At 32.4% G+C, this 9,032-nt stretch overlaps 1 pseudogene; it reads right to left on the bottom strand.

Annotated features, from left to right (window-relative positions):
- Positions 1-2,706: 2,706 nt before the first annotated feature.
- Positions 2,707-3,180, bottom strand: LOC141559428 (nudC domain-containing protein 2 pseudogene; annotated as a pseudogene).
- Positions 3,181-9,032: the final 5,852 nt, after the last annotated feature.

The following is a 9,032-nucleotide window of genomic DNA, read 5'->3' as shown; positions in this document are numbered from 1 at the left end:
GCTCAGGAGATCCATCAAGTAATTAGAATTATAGATGTGTGCCATCATACCCAGGAGCCTTATATATTGTTTTATGAATTTAAAAACATTGTTCTGAGAAGGGATTCATAACAGAAAAAGTTAATAACACTTCAGAAGAAATGTTTTGTATAAAATGGAGCTTTATCTAGCATTGAGAGATAAATGCATATTATAAGCAAGGAAAAATAAATATATATTTCTATATTTAAAATACTACATGTAATAGTATAATTATACAATAAATATATAGATTAAAATACTATATAAATAACAAACATACAATTATATAAGATATTTGAACTTAAATTAATATGCAATCAATAGGACTTAAATTTAAGCATTAATGTTTTAAGGATATTCAAAGCTTCCATTACTGTAATTCATATATAATAGTGGTTGGTTAATGTCCATGTAGATTGCATTAAGCAGAATTGAATCAATTATCCATATAACATCTTTCAGGGTCAAAAATCCCCTAATAAAGTTATACTTTTATGCCTCATAGAGGGGACAGTTGGGTTTATAAAAACCTATAAAGACAATGGAAGCAAAGTGTTAACTTGCAGCTTCTACCAAGTTGGAAAGATTTTGAGTTTGGGCCAGATAAATGAGCTGAGCATCTTTTGGTCAGCTAATTTCAGAAAGGCTCACCAAAGTAATGAATTTTTAAAGAATGATAAACCATTAAGACTATTTATTAAGTTATAGAAGCTGAAATCTTTTTAGTGGCAAGAATACTTACACCAACAAATAAAACCACCTAATGAGGAAAAAGTTTTTTGTTTGTTTGTTTGTTTTTTTAAGGTGTGAATTATTTAAGCTGGTCTTAACATTTATTTCTTTAGTTGACTAATTTCACATTTCTTTTTTAACATTTCATTTATATATATATATATATATATATATATATATATATATATATATATATATATGTCCATACATTGATTTATTAGAACATGTGACTAATTTCTTTTATAGGTTTCCATATGGATTTTATCACTCAGTGATTTTCCTCCAAGAAATTGGCAGGAACAACTCCTTGTTTCAATAAAATCCTATCATCTGTTAATTATTAATGAACATTAAATGTTCACATAAATATTTATATAATTAACAATGGTCACATGATGAAATAACATAAATATTTTACCGATCACAATTTTTTTTTTTTTTTTAGAAAATCTTGACTTCTATTCCAAGCTCTGTGAGACTATGTGACTACAGGTAAGAAGTAATTCACAATGAAATTTTTTAAGTACCTTAGAAATAATCTAATCCAACTTATATTTTTGAAGACTTTTTATTCATGCCCTGTTTAAAAGGACCATTAGAAAAGATTACTCAAAATGAAGTAGCCTATTTTACTTTTAGACTGCTTTACTTTCTTACAAGATAAAATCTTATCACTCTATAATTTCCACTTTTTTTGTACTTCTGATCTGTGGAGATAGGAAGTAAAAGTCCGTGACAACCCTTAGGGTTCTTATAGATAACAAAGCTAAAAACATGTATCCTAACTCTAAAATTGAGTAAGGAATTCTTGATTCTTTTTGTGTCATGAATGTTTTAGCAATCCAATGGAGATTAATGGATCTTTAGGGGAAAATCAAATGTATAAAATCTTTAAGATTACAAAGGAAATTTGCTAAGTTATCTACCTTTCTTTGTGTATATAACTTGCTTAGGTAAATTAAGTCCTAGAGAATATAGAATTTGGATTTATACATTGGACACTTAATGTATTCCCTGTCAGGAAGATCATTGTAGATCATTAGTAGTGAGTATTAAAAATAAGATTAGGCCTCTGTTCTTCTGCTTACTCAGCATGTGCAGATTGGCAGCTTGAAGGATTGCAAACTACCCTTGGCTTATGTTGATCTTTTATTTTCCAAATAATCAGTTACATCCAAATACTTGATATTACAGTTTTACTAGAAGATATATCAGCAATCCATTTTTATAATGACTATTGGAAGAAATAATAAAATTATACTGTTCTTTGTTTATGCAGGGTAACACAAATTCCAATGAGCCTTTTAGTGGATTGCTTTGACAATGCAGGGGGAATTAATCATTGCTAAGATTTTTTAAAAATTGGTTAAATTTAGGTTTATGAGAAAGATCCTTTGTTTACATTTATTTTTTTACTGTTCTAATTTTATTCTAATTCCCATTTCTCTCATGACCATAAAAAAGAGTTCAGTACTATAAGGCATTTAACTGAAACCAAAAGAAAACTAGGTTTCATAAGACTATTATGCCATTTTAAGAATCATCCTTTTTATTTTTCCATCATTGTTGGACTGTTTCACTAGGGTGAATCATTTCCCTTTGGTACTCTAAAATTGGTGAGTAAAACCTATAATGGAATTAGAAAGCTTTATTGACAGTTATTCTGAATTACAGTTAAAAAAAAAAAAAAAAAAACTTAATTTCCCCTGAAGGCACATTTGAGTTTCACATGATTATGGCCCACTGCTTAAGAAATTAAGAATTCAAGACCTGTTTAAAATGTCCTGCAGAGCAAAATAAGTGCAAAAAAAGAGACCATTTCCCCAGAAAAATTTCCATTGAGATTCAGAATGTTTCTATGTAAAGTAGATTTTGAATGCATTCTTTGAAGTCCTATTTAAATGTTTTGTTTGTTTTGTTTTGTTTTTACAATTCTCATTCAGTTGTAAAGGCAAGTGAAATTTTCTTCTATCACATAATCAATTCCTTTTATATTGGCAACATCTTCTAGGCTCCATGGAACATAGTTAAAAATGGCAGTTTTTATTTTTCAAGACTAGAGAAATCTGGTCCACCTTTACTGTACTTTCCAGAGATTTCTGCTCCACTGAAGTCAAAACCAGGGTTTTCTTTTTGAAATCTCTCTAGGGTAAGTTTCCTTTGCATTTGGTCCTGTACCCAAGGATCAGCTGCATATTCAGTTTTTAAGAGAGAGGTCCAACAATTTGCTGCATCTCTCTTTGTCTTGGTAAGAACTATTCGAACCATTTTTCTGTCCTCTAATGTCCATGTTCCATCATCAGCTATTGTAGAATCAAAGAGTTTGCCCTGGACTTCGATGAACACCTCCTCTAGGATTTGGTAGCACTGGCCCCAGGGTGTCCCACAAGGCACCACACCACTTCTCTCCTCAAACGGGGCAGACATTCTTCCCTCAGTTCCCAGCGACTCTCTCAGTCTTACCCATCACAATTAATGGAAAGAGTCACAAATATTGTAAATGGAGATTGCCTGAGGAGATGATCCATATTTTCTAAGAGACTACACCTATCTTCCTATACTTTCTGGCAGGTTAAAAAATTATTATAACTTATATTGATTTAGACATGGCTTCTGTATTTGCAATGTCAAACCCATCCTTAAAAGTTATTTAATTGGAATATCTAAATCAGTGAGAATAATTTGTTTTACTTTTTTTTAAAACATTGTATTTAATCTCTTTTTTGTAAGTTTTTTTTTGTTTATTTAATTTTTATTTTATTTTATAATTATAAATTTTTTTAACAGTACATATGCATGGTTAATTTTTTACAACATTATTCCTTGCACTTACTTCTATTCAGATTTTTTCCCTTCCTCCCCCAACCCCCTCCCCCAGATGGCAGGCAGTTATACATGTTAAATATATTACAGTATATTCTAGATACAATATATGTGTGTAGAACCGAATTTCTTGTTGCACAGGAAGAATTAGATTCAGAAGGTAAAAATAACAGTTTACACTCATTTCCCATTATTCCTTTTCTGGATGTAGCTGATTCTGTCCATCATTAATCAATTAGAATTGGATTAGCTCTTCTGTATGTTGAAGATATCCACTTCCATCAGCATACATCCTTCTACAGTATCATTGTTGAAGTGTATAATGATCTTCTGGTTCTGCTTGTTTCACTTAGCATCAGTTGATGTAAGTCTCTCCAAGCCTCTCTGTATTTCTCCTGTTGGTCATTTCTTACAGAACAATAATATTCTTTAACATTTATATACCATAATTTACCCAACCATTCTCCAATTGATGGACATCCATTCATCTTCCAGCTTCTAGCCACTATGAAAAGGGCTGCCACAAACATTTTGGCACATACAGGTCCCTTTCCACTCTTTAGTATTTCCTTGGGATATAAGCCCAGTAGTAGTATGACTGGGTCAAAGGGTATGCAAATTTTGATAACTTTTTGGGCATATTCCAGATTACTCTCCAGAATGGCCGGATTCTTTCACAACTCCACCAACAATGCATCAGTGTCCCAGTTTTCCCACAGCCCCTCCAACATTCATCATTATTTGTTCCTGTCATCTTAGCCAATCTGACAGGTGTGTAATGATATCTCAGAGTTGTCTTAATTTGCATTTCTCTGATCAATAGTGATTTGGAACACTCTTTCATATGAGTGGAAATAGTTTTAATTTCATCATCTGAAAATTGTCTGTTCATATCCTTTGACCATTTATCAATTGGAGAATGGTTTGATTTATTATAAATTAAAGTCAATTCTCTGTATATTTTGGAGATGAGGCCTTAATCAGAACTTTTAACTGTAAAAATGTTTTCCCAATTTGTTACTTCCCTTCTAATCTTGTTTGCATTAGTTTTGTTTGTGCAGAAACTTTTTAATTTGGTGTAATCAAAATGTTCTATTTTGTGATCAATAATGGTCTCTAGTTCTCCCTTGGACACACCTTCCTCCTCCACAAGTCTGAGAGGTAAACCATCCCATGTTCCTCCAATTTATTTATGATTTCGTTCTTTATGCCTAAATCTTGGACCCATTTTGATCTAATCTTAGTATGTGGTGTTAAATGTGGGTTCATGCCTAGTTTCTGCCATACTAATTACCAGCTTTCCCAGCACTTTTTGTCAAATAATTAATTCTTATCCCAAAATTTGGGATCTTTGGGTTTGTCAAACACTAGATTGCTATTTTTATTCACTATCTTGCCCTGTGAACCTAACCTATGCCACTGATCACCTAGTCTATTTCTTAGCCAATACCAAATGGTTTTGGTGACTGTTGCTTTATAATATAGCTTTAAATCAGGTACACTTACACCACCTTCCTCTGACTTTTTTTTTCATTAGTTCCCTTGCAATTCTCGACCTTTTATTCTTCCATATGAATTTTGTTGTTATTTTTTCTAGTTCATTAAAATAGTTTCTTGGGAGTCTGATTGGTATAGCACTAAATAAATAGATTAGTTTGGGGAGTATTGTCATCTTTATTATATTCGCTCGGCCTATCCAAGAACACTGAATGTCTTTCCAATTATTTAAATCTGACTTTATTTTTGTGGCAAGTGTTTTGTAATTTTGCTTATATAATTCCTGACTCTCCTTTGGTAGATATATTCCCAAATATTTGATACTATCGACTGTTACTTTGAATGGAATTTCTCTTCGTATCTCTTGCTGTTGGATTGTGTTGGTAATGTATAAAAATCCTGAGGATTTTTGTGGATTTATTTTGTATCCTGCGACTCTGCTAAAATTCTGAATTATTTCTAATAGCTTTTTAGCAGAGTCTTTGGGGTTCTCTAAGTATACCATCATGTCATCTGCGAAAAGTGAAAATTTGATTTTTTCATTTCCTACTCTAATTCCTTGAATCTCTTTCTCGGCTCTTATTGCCAAAGCTAGAGTTTCTAGTACTATATTGAATAGTAATGATGATAGTGGGAAAACTTGTTTCACTCCTGATCTTACAGGGAAAGGTTCTAGTTTATCGCCATTACATATGATGCTTACTGAAGGTTTTAAATATATGCTCCTTATTATTTTAAGGAATAGTCCATTTATTCCTATACTCTCAAGCATTTTTAGTAGGAATGGATGTTGGATTTTATCAAATGCTTTTTCTGCATCTATTGAGATGATCATATGGTTTTTATTAATTTGGTTATTAATATGGTCAATTATACTAATAGTTTTCCTAATATTAAAACAGCCATGCATTCTTGGTATAAATCCCATTTGGTCATAGTGTATTATCCTGGGGATGATTTTCTGAAGTCTAGTTGCTAATATCTTATTTAAGATTTTAGCATCAATATTCATTAAGGAAATTGGTCTATACTTTTCTTTCTCAGTTTTGGATCTACCTGTTTTAGGTATCAGTACCATGTCTGTGTCATAGAAGGAATTTGGTAGGACTCCTTCAATCCCTATTTTTTCAAATAGTTTACATAGCATTGGAGTTAGTTGTTCTTTAAATGTTTGGTAGAATTCACCTGTAAATCCATCTGGTCCTGGGGGCTTTTTCTTAGGAAGTTGGTTAATAGCTTGGTCTATTTCTTTTTCTGAGATGGGACTATTTAGAATACTTACTTCTTCCTCTGTTAATCTGGGCAAGCTATATTTTTGAAGGTATTCATCCATTTCATTTAAGTTATCGAATTTATCGGCATAAAGTTGAGCAAAGTAGCTCCTAAATATTGTTCTAATTTCCTCTTCATTAGTGGTGAGTTCACCCTTTTCATTTTCAAGACTATCAATGTGCTTTTTCTCTTTCCTTTTTTTTAATCAGGTTTACTAAAGGTTTGTCTATTTTGTTGGTTTTTTCATAGAACCAACTTTTGGTTTTATTAATTAATTCAATAGTTTTTTTACTTTCAATTTTATTAATCTCACCTTTTATTTTTTGAATTTCAAGTTTTTTGTGTTTGTCTAGGGGTTTTTAATTTGTTCCTTTTCTAGCAATTTTAGTTGTAAGCCCCATTCATTGGCCCTCTCTTTCTCTATTTTATGCAAGTAGGCCTGTAGAGATATAAAACTTCCCCTTATTACTGCTTTGGCTGTATCCCACACATTTTGGTATGATGTCTCATTATTGTCATTTTCTTGGGTGAAGTTATTATGTCTATGATTTGCTGTTTTACCAAATCATTCTTTAGTATAAGATTATTTAGTTTCCAATTATTTTTTGGTCTATTTTCCCCGGGCTTTTTATTAAATGTAATTTTGATTGCATTATGATCTGAAAAGGATGCATTTACTATTTCTGCCTTACTGCATTTGATTTTGAGGTTTTTATGCCCTAGTATATGATCAATTTTTATATAGGTTCCATGAACTGCTGAGAAGAAAGTATATTCCTTTCTTTCTCCATTTAGCTTTCGCCAAAGATCTATCATATCAAACTTTTCTAGTATTCTATTTACCTCTTTGATTTCTTTCTTATTTATTTTGTGGTTTGATTTATCTAATTCTGAGAGTGCAAGGTTGAGATCTCCCGCTATTATAGTTTTGCTATCTATTTCCTCTTGCAGCTCTCTTAATTTCTCTTTTAAGAATTTAGATGCTGCACCACTTGGTGCATATATGTTTAATATTGATACTGCTTCATTATTGATGCTGCCCTTTAGCAGGATATAATGCCCTTCCTTATCTCTTTTAATTAGATCAATTTTTGTTTTTGCTTGATCTGAGATGAGGATGGCTACTCCTGCTTTTTTGGTTTTGCCTGAAGCATAATAGATTCTGCTCCACCCTTTTACTTTTAGTTTGAATGTCTCACCCTGTTTCAGGTATGTTTCCTGTAAAAAAACATATAGTAGGATTCTGACTTTTAATCCAGTCTGCTTATGGCTTCCTCTTTATGAGGCAGTTTGCCCCATTCACATTTATAGTTAGAAGGACTAATTCTATATTGCTTGCCATCCTATTAACCCCTGCTTATGCTTTTCCCCTTTCCTTTCCTTTTACCCTCCTATCCAGTATTAAACTGGTGAACACCACTTGCTTTTCACAGCCCTCCCTTTTTAGGATCCCTCCCCCACCTTAAAGATCCTCCCCTTATTTTACCCCTTTTCCTGAAAATTACTGTATTCCCTTCCCCTTAGCTTACTTCTTCCCTTTCACTTTTCAATGAAGTGGAAGAAGTTTCACCATAAATCAAATATGTCTATTGATACACACGATGTTCATCTCCCTCCTTTCTTTCTCTCAGATATAATAGGTTACCTTTTCCTCTTCATGAGATGTAGTACCACCACTTTACACTTTTTTATGATATAATTTCCTTTCCACCTCTAGTTTCTAAGACAAATTATACATATGTTCTTTACATATTTTTTGACAGAAGTATAGGTCTCAAGATTTCTTTTTACCTTTTTAGAAATCTCTTGAGTTCTGTATTTGAAGATCAAACCTTTTATGTAGGTCTGGTTTTTTCATCAAAAATAGATGGAATTCATTTATTTCGTTAAATGTCCACCTTCTTCCCTGGAAAACAATGCTCATTCTTGCTGGGTAAGTTATTCTTGGCTGCATACCAAGTTCCTTAGCCTTTTGGAATGTCAATGTCCAGGCCCTGCGTTCTTTTAATGTGGATGCTGCTAAATCCTGGGTTATCCTTATTGTGGATCCTCCATATCTGAATTGCTTTTTTCTAGCAGCTTCCAATATCTTTTCCTTTGTCTGATGGTTCTTGAACTTGGCCATTGTATTTCTTGGCGTTTTGATTTTAGGGTCCCTTTCAGTAGGTGATCGATGGATTTTTTCAATGTCTATTCAACCCTCTGTTTCCAGAATGTCTGGGCAGTTCTCTTTGATAATTTTCTGAAAATGGTGTCCAAGCTCTTTTTTTCCTCCCATTTTTCAGGGAGTCCGATTATTCTCAAATTGTCTCTCCTGGATCTGTTTTCCAGGTCTGTTGTCTTTCTAATAAGGTACTTGACATTCTTTTCAATTGTTTCATTTCTCTGGTTTTGCTTGACTATGTCTTGGTTTCTCCTTGAGTTATTCATTTCTACTTGTTCCAGTGTAATTTTCAGTGATGAATTTTCTTCACTCACTTTTTTTTATATCTCTTTCTAATTGTCCAATTGAGTTTTTATCTTCTATGGAATTTTTTTCCATTTTATCCATTTTATTTTTTAGAGAGCTGATTTCTTTTTTCCAGCTCACTAATCCTGTTTTCCTTGGAGTTGTTTACCTTTTCCAGCTCACTAATCTTGTTTCTCAATGATTTGATTTCTTTATCCACTCTGTCTTTGAATGCATG

Source organism: Sminthopsis crassicaudata, chromosome 3 (genome assembly GCF_048593235.1).
Source record: "Sminthopsis crassicaudata isolate SCR6 chromosome 3, ASM4859323v1, whole genome shotgun sequence".
Lineage (NCBI taxonomy): Eukaryota > Metazoa > Chordata > Mammalia > Dasyuromorphia > Dasyuridae > Sminthopsis > Sminthopsis crassicaudata.
The sequence above is the reverse complement of the archived record's forward strand: the minus strand, read 5'-3'. Positions and strand labels throughout refer to the sequence as shown.